The sequence below is a fragment of the Triturus cristatus genome, chromosome 3_1 (assembly GCF_964204655.1).
Source record: "Triturus cristatus chromosome 3_1, aTriCri1.1, whole genome shotgun sequence".
In the NCBI taxonomy this organism is placed as follows: domain Eukaryota; kingdom Metazoa; phylum Chordata; class Amphibia; order Caudata; family Salamandridae; genus Triturus; species Triturus cristatus.
In genome coordinates, this window is record NC_140583.1 from 402764837 (window position 1) to 402784701 (window position 19865).

The 19865-nt window shown below is 42.9% G+C and overlaps 1 protein-coding gene across 1 annotated transcript in view; it reads right to left on the reverse strand.

The window, feature by feature from the left end:
* The window catches only part of CYP19A1 (cytochrome P450 family 19 subfamily A member 1), a 209783-nt gene extending 206172 nt beyond the window's left edge, over positions 1-3611 (reverse strand). Inside the window, exon 1 of the mRNA XM_085646336.1 lies at positions 3369-3611. The gene's annotated coding sequence lies outside the window, so the exon portion shown is untranslated. The remainder of the gene's footprint in view (positions 1-3368) is intronic.
* Between the last annotated feature and the right edge of the window lie 16254 nt (positions 3612-19865).

The following is a 19865-nucleotide window of genomic DNA, read 5'->3' on the forward strand; positions in this document are numbered from 1 at the left end:
ATGTTTTGGTGCAGAGTCTACATGGCACACATCCCTGTGTACCATGCCTGCAATCCAATTCCTGTGGCCTAGGTAATCTACCCCTCTAGCAGGGTGCACTAGACCACAGGTGAGGGTATAGTTGCAAGATCACTGTACCCCTACAGTGTCTAAGTCCATTCTAAGACATTGTAAGTGCTGTAAAACCATAAAGAGTATATGGTCTGGGAGTTGGTCATTATGAGCTCCACATCTCCATAATGGCTTTACTGAAGCGGGGGAAGTTTGTTAGCAAACGTCTCAGCACATTAACCCCACACTGATGCAAGTATTGGATTTAATGTAAATAGCACTCAGAGGGACAGTTTTACCGTGCCCCATTTGCCCCTCTAAGTATCCCATAAGTGTAACATTTGGGTGGTTTGGAGATACCCTCCACAAAAACTACCAGACCTGGTGTGGTTCCTGAATGGCTGCCTGCTATTTGCTAACACCAGACAAGTTTTTGGACCCCTGGGTAGAGGGCCTTCATTCTCTGGGTCCAGACCAAAGCCTATCCTGGGAGGTGTTGTTCCTCTTCCCCATGATGGGCTGGGTCCATGTGGGGGAAGCTTCAAAGGCCTGCCACCTTTGTAAGCTGTCCCTGCCTGTTGCTGCCCCCAGCAACTAGAATCCACCGGTTATGAACCCCACTTTGGGCGGGAGAATCAGCGGGTAACCCAAGTTAGGAAGAGAGGTGTACCCACCTTTACCAACCCCACCCCTCAGGTTGGGGAGGCGAGGTGAAGCACACATCTCAATCCCATCCATCTTGAAGATGAGGGGACCCAGTCAGCTAGAAAGAGGTTGATGCCCCCCTCCCAGTGGAGGATGGCATAATATGTATTCACCCCAAGGAAGGGACCTAGTAATCCCGACCTGCACATCCCTGTAAACGTCCCAGAATTTAGTATTTAGGGGCTACCCATAACCATACCTCCTCAGATCCCTGCAACTTACGAAGAAGAAGAACAGCAGGGCAGACGATAGAGAAGACCTCACTTCACCCCAGCTCTACTGGCTCGTCTGCAGTTTCCAGAGATCCTGCACCAAAAGTTGACTGGATCTCCTGCGAACAGCAGCCCTGTTCAGAAGAAAACTCCATAGACAGACTCTCAGCCTGCTGAGGATGAAGAAGCGCGATTCATGGAACCATCGCTGCACATGTCACCTATGGCCTAAGTCCAAGTGGCTCACCAGTCCCAGCGAGGTCCTCCAGTGCTCCAAAGTCCGAGTCCACCGTGCATTGACCCCTCCAGGACACCCCGACATCGCCTGCTGCCTCTGCACAAAAACTTCCCAAACCGCGAGTGATCTAGTAAGGTGAAATCCAACCTCAAAAAGCACCCCTGAATTTGGCTGCCCTGTGCCCTAGAGAAGAGGACCTGAGGTGCACCTACATCCCCGAGCCCTTCAACTTACCTGCTCGGCTTTTGGTTCCTCCCGGAAGAATTCCTGGACTGAGCCTACAGCCAAATTCCCAAACCATCAATCTCCATTGCATTGGGCTCCTGACCACTCCTAAGCACCTTTAACCTTAGAACACCTTCCTGATAAGCCTAACTGCTCGACCATACTACCACAAAGAGAGCTATTAGGGATTATCTAATTTAGCCTCTGCTATACCTCTGAGGAGCCACTGGACATTGTGCACACTATACCATACTTTGGTACAGTATATACAGAGCCTGGTTCCTACAAATATGGAATTGAAGTAATGAAGATTACCGTAAAGTAGTCTGGGCATTCTTCAATAGTTGGTAGAGGCTGAGCAGTCTCTCTTTTTACGCTGCAGTTTGAGTTTTCATGTAGCTTTTGACCACTCACTGCTTCATCCCCCAGCCCTCTCATAGCTTCCTTGCAACTCTCACCCTCAGTCTCCACATCCACCTTTTCTCGCTCCCTCATCCTGCTGTATCAAACCCCTCTTCATTGTCACATAACCCACAGTCGCAATCTCTAGGTACATGTTCAGAATTCAACAAGGCTTTTCACTTTTCCTCATCTACTTCCTTTCTCTCTCCTCATCCTCTGCTCTGGGACCTCTTCACCCACTGCTTCATTTCTCCATCTTCAGCTGCATCTACAGCTACATTCCCCTTGATCACCCTGTCATTTATCCTCCAAAACCTCAACCTCTAACACTTCATTCAACTCTCTTCCACTACTCTTCATTACCAGTCGACAAGAGCCCATATACCCTATTCTCCTCACTTTGCCACTTGTGTTACAACTAATTCTTTCACTTCTCCTAAAACTGTTCACCCCCTTGTACACTGATGCCTATTTGTCTAACTCCTCCTGTAATTTATAGGCCTGCATGAGCTTCAAGGCTCTAGCTGAGTACTTACCTTGCAGAAGCTTCCATGCTTTTAGTCCCTCTGTAGTGAATTTACTACTTGGACTATGTTGCTGCTTTACATCCACCCTCAGCAAATGAGAGATGGGAGCTCTCAGCTAGGCACTTTTTTATCAGAGGTTCCACCCCCAAAAATGATATATTTTCAAGCCCCAGGGAAATGTCAGGTGCATACTGAGAGTTCTATTCCAAGACACATTGTAAACATTTCTCTGTGGAAGACAGAAGCATGCAAACGGTACCTTTGAAAATAAATTCGGAATGAAAAGGTAGTATGAAAAAATATGTGTAATCTGCAAGGAAAGTGATTTTAGCCTACTTTTGCCAGGCAGGCTCCAAATGTGTAAGTATGGGAAGTGGGACCTTTGTGTGATTCTTTTTTGCAAGAGGGAAGAGCTAAGATGTCATGTTTGTTCTCTACCTCTGTGGAAAACTATGCATCTACTCTCCCCTCTCGTGTATCTTCCTACCTCAACTACCTCAGAACTGTTGCATTCACATGCCCTACTGTCTATCGGGTTCTGCATTTTTTTATAAAGGTGATATATTTTTTTTTTTACACATTATGTAACTCGGATACTTGTTTCTATTTAGTTTAGATATCCCACTGTACACCGTTTACACCTTTATACCGTTACTATATATTCTTTAATCTACTCTCTAGGTACCTCACGTTGATGTTTGTTGCGCTCACTCTGTAAAGCGTTTATAAACCTTTCGGTCATGTTCGCACTACACAATAAATAAATAAATATGTTGAGCTCTAATGCTAGACTTACCATTTCCTAGTTTATCTTGGCTCGGAACATTCTGTATACACAGTTTGGACTGAACGCTCTATGCACAATATTACAAGATTTTCATTTTATCACAAGCCACCCACATATAGTCCATTAACAAATCAGTGCAGACTGACTAAGGTCTAACACACATGGATCTAGACGCTCAAATTCACACAAACTGTTGTAAATTGCCCTATTTGCAGGATTACCTCAAAGCTTTTGCCTTCCTCCCCCTCTGTTTTTGACTTCAAGCCTCAAATCATTGCCGTATCCCTGCTGCCAGAACCGGACTCGAAAGCCCAGGACACAGCGCACGCTGCGGCAGGAGCCGCACGTGTCACGGTCACCGCTACAGCCGGCCCATATAGCGGGGTCAGGGCTGCCGTGGAGCGGGAAGCCTCAAATCATTGCCGTATCCCTGCTGCCAGAACCGGACTCGAAAGCCCAGGACATAGCGCACGCTGCGGCAGGAGGTGCACGCATCACGCCCACTGCGACAGCTGGCCCATATGGTGAGCTCAGGACTCCCGCTACGCGGGACGCGAGCAGGTGCGCCGGGCAATTCACGGCCGATAGAGGCCGGTCTGTACCGCCCCCCTTATTTCCTCGGTTGCAGAAGTGCTGATCTACGGAAGGGGGTAAGCAGAACATTGATAACCATTCATTGCCGCTTTGCCATATGAAATTTGCGGTGCTGCTTTAAAATGGCGAAGAGGAAATTGGCAACATGTAAAAAAAAGTCTGTGGAAAATACCGCACCGATTACCAACTATTTGAAAAGTGCTATGGGCATAATAAACAATGAGATTGTGCAAGTGGAAGAACAGCTGGCAGCTGCTAAGACTGCTCTAGATGCTGCTCAAAGGGGGGTCAAATCTGTGGTGGAAGTACATAGTCAAAGTAATTCTTCCAGTCCAGATATCACCCCTCAAGATCAGTCAAATAGAAGTAACGTAAACAACACCCCTAAGAATACTAAATCTGATCAATTGATTAAACTAGTGCCCTATGCGTCAACTATTCCCCTCGAAATTACTACTGCTTCAGACACACCAGAAATAAGACTCGCCACCAGCAAAAAAATGTAAACAAAGCCTAGTATCAAGGAGGTCTAGTCCATTAAGAGCTGCACAAAAAAAGGGAAAATCTACTAAATCAGCGGGCACCGGACAAGGATCCAAGCCTGTAGAATCACCGAATGAAACACATGCTATAGACACTCTCTTTAAAAAATTGCATGGGAAGATTGATACCATCGAGAGGCGGGTCTTGACTGAAATAAAAACTGTGCAAAAGGACATTGCAAAGTTATTTGAATTGGTTACTGCCTTTCAGCTGCCAACTGTATCAAATACGCCACAGAATGTACAATTACATAATAGAAGTGATGCATATGTTGGGTCAAAAAATACGAACAGTATGAATAATCCTGAAAGGGTTAGTGCCTTGCCACCTATTGATACACATGGGAAGGAAGCACATGTTTTACCCACTCAAAATTCTGGGGGAACTATAGGGAATAGTAACAGGAAGAACGAAGGCCAAGCTCAACATGGAAGGCAACGGGATGTCTCTTTAAATTTACCCCCACAAGCTACTCCAGATGTGATTGTCCTACAAAATGTACCTAAATTGTCTGGAAACACTATTGAAACTTGGGACTCCCTGAAAAATAGGGTGATTCATTGGTTTACTGTGAATACGACTTGTAGTATTGGGTGTCTATCACATGAAATTATTATGGTAAGAAGAGCTAGCTGGGTGGGCAAATCCGTAAAAACGTGTGAGGGGTATTGTGTAATTGTAAATTTTCACCAGCCTTGTGTGATGGGCTTATTATTAGAAGAGGTCACAGCCAAACAGGACTGGCAATTTAATTGTAATGAAGAAAATATTGTTGCATTACCCCTAGGATATTTTTACAGATCCAGAATGGATTCACCCCTTGGTCGAGCCCAAGCTAGCTCCGGTAATCATACACACTATATGATACCATCTATGCCAAATAGGTTTGAACCACTTAGGAGTTGCAGTGAGGTGGACTGACTGGAACGAAATATAGTATGCCAAAAAGCCGTTGTACAAGATGTTAATGATACAAGACCCCATATTATTATCTCGAAAGAAATAGTCTATACAGATCACGTACACATGTGTGAAGGTATTGTTAACATCATCAGCAATACTCGTGATAATGTAATTTTTGTAGAAACAGACAGAAAATTTTAGAAATGAAATTACCCCGCCTACCAGTGTGTCTGATCTTAATTCTCCTTGCCAGACACTGCAGGAATCACTACATATCATGACATGGAATGTTGCAGGGGTAAGGAGTAAACAGTGTGATATTTCTTGGCTTAAAAGTATACAAAAGTGTGACTTGGTATTAATACAAGAAACATGGCTAACAGAAAATGTTTTCATTAATCGGTTCAAGACAATCTCTACCAATGGAATTCCTTCAAAGGCAGATAGAGCAAGTGGAGGTTTGGCAGTATTAATATGTGTCCTCTACCTTGATATTAAAAAAAACATATATTAAAGCACAATAATTTTCAGTTTTTACTTTTTTCAGTTAAAGGAATACAGGATATTATAGTGATTAATTTCTATAATAATATTTTTAATAGTTCGCGACATGAGATTATTACATTATTAGATGAAGAGTTGACCAATTTTATAAAGAGTGCAGGGACCGATTGTTTCTTAATCTGGGCAGGAGATTTCAATATTGAACTTTGTAATTTATTTCAGGGATTCAATGTGGTTATGAGGATGAAATAGGTGATAACCCTTCACATTTACCATATAATAATTATGGGGAAATCATAAATTATGTTAGGTGTAAATATAATCTGGAAATTATGGAAAAGGATACACAAGAGAGCGTCCAAGAAGGAAGGTGCACTACCTACACATTTGAGGGAGTTAGGTCATCCTCATGTATCGATTACTTTATTATTTCAAGGAATTGTAGGCCCCTTGTATATAAATGCAGTGTACACCCTAGCTTACTAAGTGACCATCATCCCTTGCTATTAACATTGAAATCTCCACTTTTTAAAATAGCCGAACCGCGTGTCCATGCCGCTGATATAATGACACAGGGTGAAAATGGAACTTCTATTAAATGGACGGGAGTCGATCCAAATGCTTTTTCAGAAAGGATAGTTTAAAAAAAATTAATAATCACATAGTAACCTGTTTAGACAATTCCTCCAGCAGCACTGATATAGTTACGGCCTTTATAAATATCTCGGCTGCAATTGCCGGTGATTTGAAATGCCAGCCTAGGACAATTAGGGTATATTGCCCAAGATGGTTTAACCAGCATTGCTCCAAACTAAACAGGGATTTAAAGGTAGCTTTAAAAGCTACTCCCCGGAATAGGGAAGATATTAGTACCCTGAGGAAATTATACAAAAAAGCTTTAAATCAAAGAAAAATGGAGATTAGAGACAACGCGTGGGGTAACTTGATTAAAGCTGCCAAGACTAAAGACTCAACACTTTTTTGGAAAACCTTGGACCAGCCACTCTTTAAGGATGTCCAGTCTGTCAAAGTTGATACAGTAGTGACCCCGGAAGAGTGGTTAACCTATTTTGAAGCTATTTTTAATGCAACACACCAGTGTACTACAATAGTTGAGAATAATAGTAGTATTGCATTAAACAATATCAAATTAGAAAGTATAAATCATGAGGAGATTAGAACAGCTCTTATGAATAGCGCTAGCAGTAAAGCGGCAGGCCCGGACGGGGTCCCAATTGATGTTTTTAAATTCAATATGGATTTTTGGGTGCCCATCCTACATACATTTTTCAATGCAACAATTAATTGGGTGATACCTGCAACCTGGGCCGAGAGCGTGATAGTCCCCATTTTTAAAAAGGGTGAAAGGAGTAGCGCGAGTTGCTACCGCCCAATATCTCTTCTCGATTCAACCTCCAAGGTCATGGGCAGAATGATGTTGGCCAGACTGGAACACTGGGTAAAAGAAAAAAACATCTTATCTGTAGCACAGTACGGTTTTAGAAGGGGCATCGGAACGATAGAGCAGTGTCTGAACCTTAAACTACTAGTAGGAAAATATACCCTTGCAAGGGATGGCTCCCTTCATCTTTGCTTTGTAGATTTGTCAAGTGCTTTTGATTTGGTAAATCATTCAAAGTTATGGCAGACGCTTGAAGAGATGGGCGCCCCACAGGATATTATTCGTTTTTTATCACAAATTTATGCACGTCTGACCTCGAAGATACGCTTCGGGAAAAATGGGGAATGCACAAAGCACTTTAGCATCACACGCGGGATAAGACAGGGCTGCACTCTTGCGCCTCTTCTATTTTCGCTTTATGTTAATGGGGTTGACTCATTATTAGAGAATTTAAGAGCCGATGCCCATAAGGTCAGTTAGCGGGTCACCCCATTATTATTGCATGCCGATGATGCTGTCCTAATTTCTAGGACAGCAAACGGCCTACAATTATTGATGTATAATTTTACTAATTTTATGACGGAAAAGCACTTAAAATTTAATTTGAGTAAAACCTTAGTTATGTCGTGTGGGAAAAAGAATACTAAGAATAAATCACATTATACTGATGGCATACTAATAGAGAGGACTTTTTCCTTTTCGTATTTAGGGATCCTTTTTAATAGTAAGGGCACGTGGAGCGAACACATAAACCTATGTAAACATAAATGTGTGAAAGTGGTCGAGGCCATTTTTAGATTTTCCCAAAAAATTGGTAAAAAACCAGTTTGGGAAATTCTAAAATTATATGGGGCAAAGTGCATTACCGGGAGTTGTTACGGGGAAGTCCTTTGGGGCTTGGCAGATACCTCCTCGTTACAAACCCTGCAAAAAAAATGTTTTAAGAAGATTGCTAGCCGTACCGGCCTCCACAGCCACTATTATAGTACATAGGGAGACTGACACACCATATATTTATGATCTGATTAGCATAGCCGCCTTAACTCTGTGGCATCGCATTTGGATTAGGGAAGAGACACATTTTACGAGTGATATTATATTGGAGTGTCTGTCCCAAGACCACTGTAAGAAAATAACATGGCTAAGCTATATCTGCGGTCTTTTAAATTAATGTAATTTGGTGGTGAATCTGAAGAGCCCCGAAGATATACAAAACTTTAGTAAAATAGAATTAAAAAGAGGCTTCTCTATGTCAGGGCTTCGTCAAGGGAGTACTAAACCATGTATATATTTTTATCTTGAAGGGCCAATATCAATGGGTATTAAGCCATATCTTATCTTTATAACTGATGTTCAGCACAGATTTTACCTAACTAGATTACGGATGAATAAGCCCCACTACCTTTTTGCATTCCCCAAGAGGGGTAAGTGGTGCGCTAACTTACCAAAATGCCCGTGTGACGGCAGGTCTTCAAAGAGTACCCGTCACTTCTTACTTTTCTGTAATTTTTATAAAGATATTAGAAAAACCTTTTTTTTCCTATTTTTAGAGCAAATAGTCTGTATCCCTTTAAAGTTGCTTTTAATTATATTCGAAATTTGGAGAATGTATTAACCTGTAATGCGATAATTTGTTTTATATTATTCGCCATTAAACAAAGGAAGGATCTGGAAAAAGTGAATTATGAAATAGAATAGATTGTATTTGATAGAAGATTCTTTGTATTGTATAAGAGGATAAGGCCTTTATTTTTTAATACAAAAAAGTAATCTTTGAAACAATTGTATATAAATGTATTTTTATCTTATATTATAGTATGCTTTTATGGACATTTTGTATGTACCGAATAAAGCTTGATTTGATTTGACTTCATTTTTGCTGGCTTTATGACTCTTAGCACTTTACCACTGCTGATGTTGGAGGACGAGGAACTGGTTGAAGCTGCTACACTTGACGTAGAGCAATTAGGCTGCTACGTGGCTCTCTGTTGTTGCTGAAACGCCGCTACGCCGCCCCCACGTGAAGACGCACTCCGCACCAGCACCGCCCACTAGAAGCTGCGGGACGTGAGGAGAGAGTTGCACCGCCAGCAGACTGGCTTACTGGAAAGCCAGCATATCGGTGCATTAACTCGGAATCAGCGGAATCAGCGGAATTTGGAACTCGGCGAACCCAAGTGAAGCACTGGGCGCTGCCGGGAAAACACTGTGAGACCGGGAGGCCATAGCGTGAGAAAAGCCCCGGGAGGAAAGCCCCGGGAGGCTGTTGAAAAAATAAAGAAGAGGCATATGGAGATTGTGCCTGTAATTGCTTACAACTGCCTGGCGCCGTGAATCGGGGGAGGCAAGGCAAGTGGGCGAGGATTTGAGAGAAGGAGGTGAAGGCTGGGATGACCCCTCCGGAAAAGGAAAGGGGGACTGGAGAGGTTCCAAGGCCATCAATTAAAGAGTAAAATATAGAGACTTAAAGGCGAGCTGGCTGGCATGGCGGAAGAACGGCACAATACAGGTAAGTTTTACGGACAGTTTTACCGTGCCTCATTTGCCCCTCTAAGTATCCCATAAGTGTAAACTTTGGGTGGTTTGGGGGCAAGTAAAAAAGGAGGAAGCAGGAAGTTCAGCTGAACATGGAAAGTTTCGCAAAACTGGAGTATATAATCTTATAGCAAAAAAGGGACATATTTGCTACTCTTGCTACTTCTAAAGGACAATGGCACTAAAAAAGGAAACAAAAAACCCGTAAGGAGATCACAGAGCAAAACTGGGGAAGGAAAGAGTGCTCCGGGGAGATTATGGTCTCGGAAGAGAGCCAGGAGAGCCAAGCTAGCCCTAAAAAAGGGCTTGGAGCTGTGACTCAAAAGAAAAAAAGTAAGAAAGCAACTAAAAGGATCCTGCAAAAAACAAACGGAAATATGTTGGCTTCTAAATCTGTAAAGGACTTTTTAGGAAAACACTATAAACAGTTAGACCTAGTAACAAAGTCGATGGAAGCAGTGCAACATAATGAGATTGACATGGTAGAACCCCCTGAAGAAATACTGGAGGCATCACTCTCGATAAATCATTTTTTTTGTGAGGAGGACCTAATAATAGCACCACGATTGTCTTCATCCCCTAAATTATTCTCGACGCAAGTACAGGAATTAGAGACCTCAGGTCAAGTGGAGAACACTAGCCAAGGATCAAGAGCAGATTGGGGAGACGTACTAAATACATCAGGTCCACCACTAAAAGTAGGAAGAATTCAGACTCACCAGGAAATATTGAGTGCGGAAAGAACAGGGGACCCTGAGAGAAATAGCCAACAGGATCTACACTTTTCCGCAACTTCTTCCTCCTCAATAATGGATTTATTGTTGATGCTACAGAAAACCCTCCAGGGAATACTAGAAGTTACATTGTTAAATAATGAGGTCCAGAAACGCAAAAGTTATATTTAAAAAAGATTGAGGAGGAACTGCAAGGCATCAGAGGTTAAATGCCACATATGATGAGACCAGTAGCGGACCCTCAGTCTACGGTACAGAGAGAATGTGTAGGTTCAGTAGAAACCCCACACAGTGTATATATCTAAACGCCCTATGCTGATAAAAAGAAGAGAGGAAAATTTGAGATATAGCATCTGGAATAATAGAGGTCAACGTAAGATAAAGATAGGAAAAAAGAGGAAAACTAAGGTAGAAATAAGGGAAGAAACAAATAAAATTCCCTTTGAAAAAACTGTTACCAGTGAAGACCCCAAGAGTAGAGGATAAGAGAAAGGACTTTAATAGTCAAGGAAAGGAACTGAGTAGTAAAGGCCCAAGTAAGATGAAACTAAAAACAAAACCTGATCTAAAAATAAATAAGGCGGGATATAAAATACATTTCCAGAAGAATCAAAAGCAAGAAATAGAAACCCTGCAAAGAGGTAAAATAGAAGTAAAAAGTAAACAGGGGATTGGTGAGTGGGAAAACATCGAGCAGGTAGGAATAGAATTCCCTAAGATAAAGGCAGAGGGGGGAAGTAACAAATGGCTGCATTTTGAACCAGACCAGTCAGAAAAAAGGGAAAGAAAACAAGGAAGCTTAAACCCTTAAATAGGTCTCAAAACCTATTTTCATTCTCTAAATACCCAAGTTTGAGGGGAATAGGAACAAAAGACTTGAGACAGGTGGGCTTTATAGAAAAAAAAAATGGAAAGGAGATCACAAGAGTTCTATTTTATTCCGACCTGGTAAAATCGGCAATTGGGAAGGCGGCGAGGGAGATAGAGCAGGATGGTATTCGCCTAATCCCAGAGAGAGAATTAAAGGGAAATGGTTATTTAGGCAGTAACTTTTTAGATTGTCATGCAGGCCTTGGAAAGCGACAGGTGAGGTTACTGGAGGAAAAAGAAGAAGGGGGAAGTAATCTGAAGGTAGTAGTTAATAATTCAGCAATCGAGAATTCCTGGGGTAATTGGAGCCAATGAAGTAGCCCCGCAGAACATTCCCAGTGGGATAAGGTTGATACGGATGAAGAGGGGGGTCTGAGTGAGGTGGAATAGGATGGAGGGGTGTCGCATAGCCTTAACTTCCTATCTTGGAATATAAATGGCCTTGGAGATACAACAAAACAAGAATGTATAATTAGGTTAGCAAATAATGTGGAAATTATTTTTTTACAAGAAACTTGGCTATGCGACGAGACCCCGATATTTGACGGGTTCCTCCAACTCCACCGACCAGCCAGGAAAAAAGGTTTGGACGCCTGGCTGGGGGGATTATGATGCTACTGTCTACAAAAGTAGCAAAGAATGTGGTTTTGCTAAAAGTAAAATGTAAATGGTTCTTGGTATGTAGACTACTGTTGCCGATAATGGATAAAAAGCATGAAAATGTAATTATTATAAATGTGTACATGCAATGGGATAATGTTGTAGAGTATGGAATTGAGATGGTGCATTTTAAAGAGGATATAGACTCTTTATGTGGAAAATACGAGTCCGACACATTTTTTATCGTGGGTGATAGTAATCATAAATTGCATCCGAAGAAGGTGGACCTTTGGCATAGGGAAATTTTGGATGCATATGGGATTAAACAAGCATCTTTCCCAAGCTGTAAACCCTCGAGACAGGATCAGGACCTGGGAAACTATCTAGGGACAAAGGGTCTATTCTGCCCGAATGGCATAACCGAATCAGACTGTCCAGCAAAGAAAACATTTAAAATAGGTACACAAAACTGCCCAATAGATTATATTTTTATGTTTGCTTGGAACTTCCCTCTTATGAGGAAATTTTAAATATATTGGAAAGAAGGCAGTGATCATAATCCCCTGCAACTGAGGATCCAAAGGGGTACCCCGAGAAACAGTAATTGCTCAACAAGTTGAATATCCTAAAAGAGTGACTATTAGATTAACAGAAGAATATATGGAAAAATTAGAGAAACTCCAACAGAAGATAGCCCTCGGAGATATAGGGGGCCAGACTTTGGAATGGTATGAAGGAAAAATAGTTCAAGTAGTGCAATGCCTCCGGAAGGAACTAAAAAAAGATCAAATAAATCAACATATAATCCCTGTTCGACAAACAAAATGGTTTTTCTGTGGATTGTTTAAAGAAAAAAAGAGAAATAAGGAAAGTAATAAGAAGAATAGGTAAAAAACATGACCATAAGAGGCAAAGCTATCTTAAAGCTTAAAACTGAAAAGAGAGTATAAAAAGCTAATTATAAATACAAAAAGGGCGTACAAAGATAAATGCTGGGAAAATTTGTTAGACTCTATTGAATCAAAAAATATAATACAGTTCTGGAAGTTGGTAAAAGCCGCAGCTGACCACCAAGTGGGGGAGATGAACTGCGTGGTAGATGAGGCAGTGTGGGAGAAGCATTTGAAGGTTCTGTATGGCCCCCGGAGAGCTTTAGAAATAGAAGAGTCCCAGCCTTGGCACGAGCTAATGGAAGAATTAAGACCAAACTTCACAGAAGAGAATGTAAGAAATACAATAATTAAATTGAAATTAACACGTGCAGCAGGACCAGATAACCTTCCAGCAATTATAATAAAGTCCCAGATGAAGTGGTGGGCGAGATTTTTTTATTGTATGTTTATGGTCATTTTAGAGGTAGGGAAAACACCTAAGAACTGGAAGGGGGCTGTAATAAGACCAGTTAATAAAAAGGGTAACTTGAATGAACCACAAAATTATAGGTTGATTAATTTGCTAGACATCGGGGGAAAAGTATTTTCGAAAATTATTTTAAATAGCTAAAGGACTGGGCGGAAGAGTTATCGATTGTGCCAGTTGAACAAGGGGGCTTTAAAGTAGGCCACTCCACGGTTGATCACTGCTTTGCCTTGTGGGCAATAGCATGTAAGTAAATAGAACAAAATGGTAAACTATGTTGTTGTTTTGTCGACTTTAGAGCAGCATTCTATTCAGTTGATCGGAACTCCCTGTGGCAAACCCTTGAAAACAAAAATATCCCCGAAGGTCTATTGGCTATAATAAAGGAGCTGCATAGCGGTAATTGGGCACAAATAATTAAAGATACAGAAGGGTCATTGACGCCCAAGATAGCAATAAAGAAGGGGCTGTGACAAGGATGCGTGTTGGCTCCGTTGTTATTTGCCTTATTCTTAGCAGATCTACCAGCCGCTCTAGAAATTGAAAGAAGCAAGCCCGAGAATGGATGGAAATAAAGTGCCCTCCCTGCTTTATGCAGATGATATGGTAATTTTGGACCAAACCGAAATAGGCCTGCAAAGAAAACGTATTGTTTTTAGAGAATATTGTGAAGGAAAATCTTTAACTGTAAATATGGATAAGACACAAATTTGATGTTTTAAGATAAAAGACATCAAATTTAATTGGTTTTTAGGTGATTTGAAATTGGAAATGGTGAATGAATATCGCTATCTCGGGATGTGGTTCGATAGGTCCTTAAAGTGGTATACTCATTTAGAAGCTCAGAAAGCGAAGGCTTTCACATCGATCTGTGGATTGAAAACATTTAACAGAGAATATGGGGATATGTCCCACAGACCACTGTTGAAAGCCTTTAATGCGATGGTACCTCCACAAGTGCTCTATGGAGCAGAAGTCCTTTATTTAAATGGCAAAGAGGATTGGGACTGAGAGGAAGGGAAGTGTCTGAAAACATTGCTGTCTCTGCCACACTCGTCGATGGTCCAAGCTATAAGAACCAAGATAGGTACAATTGCTTGGAGTGTGCAGTCACAAATGTCTTTAATTAGATTTTGGAAACGTTTGGATACAGAGACAAACCAAAAGGTATCCCAATGGTGTAGGAAAGAGATCCAAACTAGCAGTTTGAAATGGGCTTCAGTCTCTATACTAGGACTGTGACCCTTTTTCCCTGGCACTATTTGACCCTTCCCGAATCTTTCGTAGTTTTTATCCCTACTCTGATACATTTTTAACAATCACTTCCACCTTTCACTATATACACAACCAGCTCCGCAGTAATTCTGGCGTCGAAGCACACCGGGGTGGCACTCGGCCTCTCCCGGTGGGGCCCAGTGATGAAGCATGTCACCAACCAGGTTGGTGAGTGAGGGCTTTATTTAGAAACCTATTTGGTTTCTGCTTTTGTGCTCTACCAATGATTTCGAGGCACACTCTTTCGTTGTTTTGATTATAATGATTTTGGGGGACTAAGAGTGGACCATATCGCTGTTTTTTCCCTCACTCTCTTGCTATTCTCAGCAGCGTTTGTTGCCTTCCAGCCAACCAGAAACCACGGGTCTAACAACTGCCACCTCGACATGGCATTTCCAACCATTTCCCATGCTTTGAACTCCCCCTTTACTACATATCAGTAACCCCTACGGTAGACCCTACATAGCCCTAAGGGCACTGTGCTGTGCAAGTAAAAGGTAGGACATGTACCTTTTTGTTTTACATATCCTGGTAGTGCAGCACTGCCAAGTACCATCCATCAGGCGTTAAACTAACACATTTTAATGCGGTGGCCTGCATCACTGCATTAACCCTTTCCGTGCTCATGACGGAACCAGTCCGTCATGAGCCACGGGTGCGCTGTGCTCATGACGGAGTGGTTCCGTCATGCTGCGGCCGTTGGCGGCCGCTCCGCCCACGCGGCGCTAATTCCCCGCCTGTGCGGGCGATTAGCGCTGTGGGCGGAGACGTGACGGAACCACTCCGTCATGAGCACAGCTCACCCGTTACTCGTGACGGAGTGGTTCCGTCACGAGCACAGCGGACCCGCAACTGCCCCCAAACTCCCCCAGCACCGCGGCGGAATTCCTGCCGCGGCAAAGGGGTTAAAATGCATTAATCACACATTTGTAGTTCTGGCTTTACCACCTGAGCACTGAGGGTAAAGCAGGTAAGTGACCACGACCGTCTGAGCTGCATGTACAGAAGTTCAGCCTCCAAGTGCTAAATAAGGCAGCCATGGTGGGGCTCGCACAGCCGGCTCCTGTGGCAAGGTGGCTCTCATAGCATGACAGGAGTATGATTGAGTTTATGAGCCTGTCGACCCCCGTAGTGGCACAGCGTCCTGCCTCTTACTGCTCTGTGTTATCACGGTCACTCTACGTGGAGCTTAGTGCTTCCAACACACTCACTGCTTCCTTCGCCAACCCCCGCACAGCCACCTTCAGCAGCTGCCAATGAACCGGAGAGTGGCAGTGCCGGGGTGATGGGGCTATTAGGGATAATTAAAGAGGAGCGTCACTCCTGAGGGGGCCAGAGGTAAGGATTGACTCGCTCTGAAGAACTTAAAAGCATGCCAGCACTGCACTCTGCTGCACATATTATTAACATCGTAACAGACAGTCTTAGTGCGGTGTGTGCAGACCATGCTGCAAGCAAAACTCACTTGCGACTGTAACTGTCTGCTGGCCACATGCGTCTGCACACTAACTAAGTTTAAATAAGAATTAAAATATCACATTGACAGACTCATCTCATGATCATTGTTGAGATAACAACACTAACTTAATTTAATATCATGTATTTTAGGAGCCTCTGCGGCTGCCTGTAAGAACTCTGCTGACTTGTCTCCTCGGGCTCATGATGCTGTGGAATGGGCCCAGCTGACTGCATTATCAGCTGAGACTCCACCTCGCTGGCTGCCTCAGTCTGTGTCTGGCCTAGTCAAGTGGCCTCCAGAACGTCTGTTGAACTGCTAGAATTATCAAGAGGTGGCACCTTCGCTGGCTGCTGCTGTTTTCCGGCAACAAACTGGCACCACCACCAGTGTCAGTGACCTTTTGGCAGCTTCACATTCTGCCGCTGGAGAATTAAGAGAATTAATGGGAAGGGCAATGTTAATGAACACACTAATATACTTCTGTGCCAGAATGAAGTTGCTGGCACCTGGCCTCTCACAGGTCGGGAACCACATGGGCAGACACTCACTGACTTTAATGATGCTGTATGAGAAGGGTCGGGTCGGCGCTGGCTGTGGCAGGATGTTTTAAATTTATTTCAATTTCCTGCCCACTGGGCCGGGCCCCCAGGAATTGCTGCTGCCGCCCAGTGCTCGCTAAGTTCAACACACATGCAGGTTAGTGCCTTTCAAGAAACTCTTACAGTTTCTTGTTGCTCAGATGGGTGTAGTTTCTGATGTTTATCTATTTCCCTTGTCTTCATTGGTTGATTTTGCTCCCAAGAAGGTGTCGCTCAATTGGTCTTGTACAGTACTCATAACCACACCGGATCTGTGAAAATGTCACACATAAGCGATCTGAAACCTTGGCAGCTATGGTAGTGTCAACCATCCAATTTTGGTTTCACTACTCTGAGGCTTGCTCCTCTCCTTGGGCATTACCTAAATACCCTTTTTAAGTGTAATTCATGACTGCAGAGGAGTAGCTGCTTTATGTTTTATGTCATTGGATTGGTAAAGATAAATCCTCTTTAGTGGTAAAGTTGGATCTGGTATTACTAATAGAGAAATGCAATTTTTTAGAAAATTGACAACTCTCTGCCAATGTTCCCTCTAATTTTCTTTCTCTGTGTGCGGCAGTGTAAGGTCTCTGTGCGCTGCAGCCAAGGTTATGTGCGCCAGGAACCAGACCGCATGTGTGGGTGCAGCGTCTAAAGAAAGGGGCGCGGCCAACATTAAAGGGAAAGTGCCTATGGGGCACTTTTACACAAAGTGTAATAAAAAGAAAGAAAGAAAGCTTTTGTAGCACAGCCACTAAAGTGAAAGTGGTTGCGCTGTAAATTAAATAAATAAATAAGCTCAGCTGCTCAAGTGAAAGCGGACCGCACCGTAAATTAAATAAATAAGCGCGGCCACGGTAGTTAAAGCGGACTGCGCTAGATATGAAAAAATACATGAGTAAATGACATTATATAAAAGGTGGCGGCGTGCTGCAACATCCTGGGTGGAATAGGGAAGATCATTAAAGAAAACAGTGCTCACCCACTAGATAAAGCAGACCGTTTAACAACACAAGTAAAAAGTCCAGTCGTTATGAGAGAATACAAATGCAGACAAGATGGGTGGGAAATGGGCAGAGCTTCTATGCCATACCTCAACCATGCCTCGCAGAGCAGCACATGCGCTACCCAGGCTCGAACTAAAAACAAACAGGCGCTTGGCCTAAAATGATACGGCGCTGTGTGAAGAAAATGTGCACAAGCGCCAGTTGGGCCCCGAGGGCACGGTTTCTAGTATGACCTCCGGGTGGTTCCTTTTAAAGGGCGGAGGAGCATTGCCCCACCTGCGGTGACTCTCCCCCACCCTCTAGACCATACCATTGTTACTACTTTATAATTATCACAGGCAGTCTGGCACGTGCAAGCTGTTCTAGTGGCGAGTGTCAGAGTTTCAGGGCGGTCAGACTGGCAGCAGCAGGATCGGAGTGATTTTTGAAGCTGGCTGCCCAGTGCGCATGTCAGAATGGCCGGCCGTCTTGCGACGGCCAGCTAGACATGCGCACTTCACACTGCACAACGCACAGCTGGTGTTAACTTGACGGGTATTGCAGGCACAGGGACCTAGGCTCAAAAGGAGCACTAGGTTAGCCTGCTCAAACCAATCCTGGGGCTTCTCTCATGCTGAGAGCAGCTGCAGGATTGGTTAGGTTCACGTTGGCACAAAGTCAACATGCACCACTTTCCGTTTCTTTCCTACCCTGAGAGCGTGCACTATACACCACCAGGGCCTTCGAGGAAAGCAAAGGAGCTGGGGTGAGGAGGAGAAGAAGGGATGGAGACAGAATCTGAAATGGCGATTGTGGGCAGTGAGGGAGGATGAGAGCATGTGAGGAGCCAGAAATCGCTGCACTCACAATGCTGCCAGTCTGACTCTGGCCTCCGTATTGCTGGCGTCCTCGGTCTCCCAGACTAAGCTGGAACTTCAAGACAAGTAAACGCTAATAAAGAAACAGCTGTGTGCTTGCTTTTGTTCTGCTTTGAACTAACCCGAGGTAAGGGGTGGTGCACTGGAGGGCTGTTGATGTCAATGCTCCAAGATGCATGCTCACTGTGTCTTGTCGCATTAAGCAGTCAACTTGGAGCCCTCCCACGGGCTTTTGATTTTAAATCAAATATAAGCTGGTGGTCTCTTTTTTTTCTGAAGGCATTTACAGGGATGTGAAATTCCTATAGCCCGACGCCCGGGACATATTGTTTGGGGTCAAGGGCAACAAGTTGTAATGTCTATTTTGTCCTTGGGACAAGTAGGCCCAACCCCCTACAGCACAAACCCTTTAGCTGCCAGTTTACAATAACACATTATGGATCAAGGAAGGGCATTGTCTACATTTAAGGTAATGTGTGTGTCCATGTGTTAACACTGTTCAAACTTGCATTTATGGTTCATTAATGCAAAGCCTTTATTATTAGGGTGAGAAGTAAATGTCAGCTCTGCCTGCACTACTGACGGTGGTTCCAGTATAAACATGTACACACGTTTTCAAAGTTTAGTAATATGAGGCTATGTATAATGCTCCCAGAATGCTCTCTAATTATATGCAAATATTTGCAGAAGCTTGAAAGCAACAGTGATGATTCTTTGCTTTCAAAATAAAATGTTCACAAAAGAATGCAAGTAGGAAAAAAATATTTTGCTAAACTACTGTAAGATTTTAGGTACCATATCTTTGCAGCATCATTTAGTAACATGTTGAAGTATGCTTCATTTTCCCAAAAATATTCATAATGGAAAATCAGTGTAACCAGTTAAAATACGATTGTGGGAAACAAAAATAATCAAGCATGGGTAAAGCCAGTAGGTCTGAAATTGGTGTGAGAAAGTGGCTCTGTATATACTGTTCCCTAATGGTTACAGGGTGTACAGAGTCCACAGTCCCCCAGAGGCTGATAGAGGTCAAAGTTAGGTATGACCTTACTCTCAAAAGTGGTAGCTTGGTCGAGCAGTAAGGCAGTACCAGAGGACAGTGTAAAGCATTTATTGTACACACTCAGTCAGCAAATGGTTTCACACACTCAATAACTGAACTCTAGGCCAATGATTTGTATAAATAAAATATATGCTTGTTTTATTTTTAGAACCACAAAGGAGGTAAAAATATACTTTCTCAGAATGAGAGGTTGAATATAAATACTTTTGTTTTAAGCAATAAATTTGTGTAAACAGTCACAGTTGGTTGCAATAAACAATCCTATTTCCTAAACATAACAATGCATTGAGCTCAATGGTAAATTCAGGTTATTTGTAATAAATTACTTTTCAGATTACTTTTGGAATTCCAGGTCTGGCTCCTAGAACCAGCCTGGGGTCAGTATTCAGAATCAAGTGATGAAAGTCGACTTAATAACTGTAATGATTTTTAAAT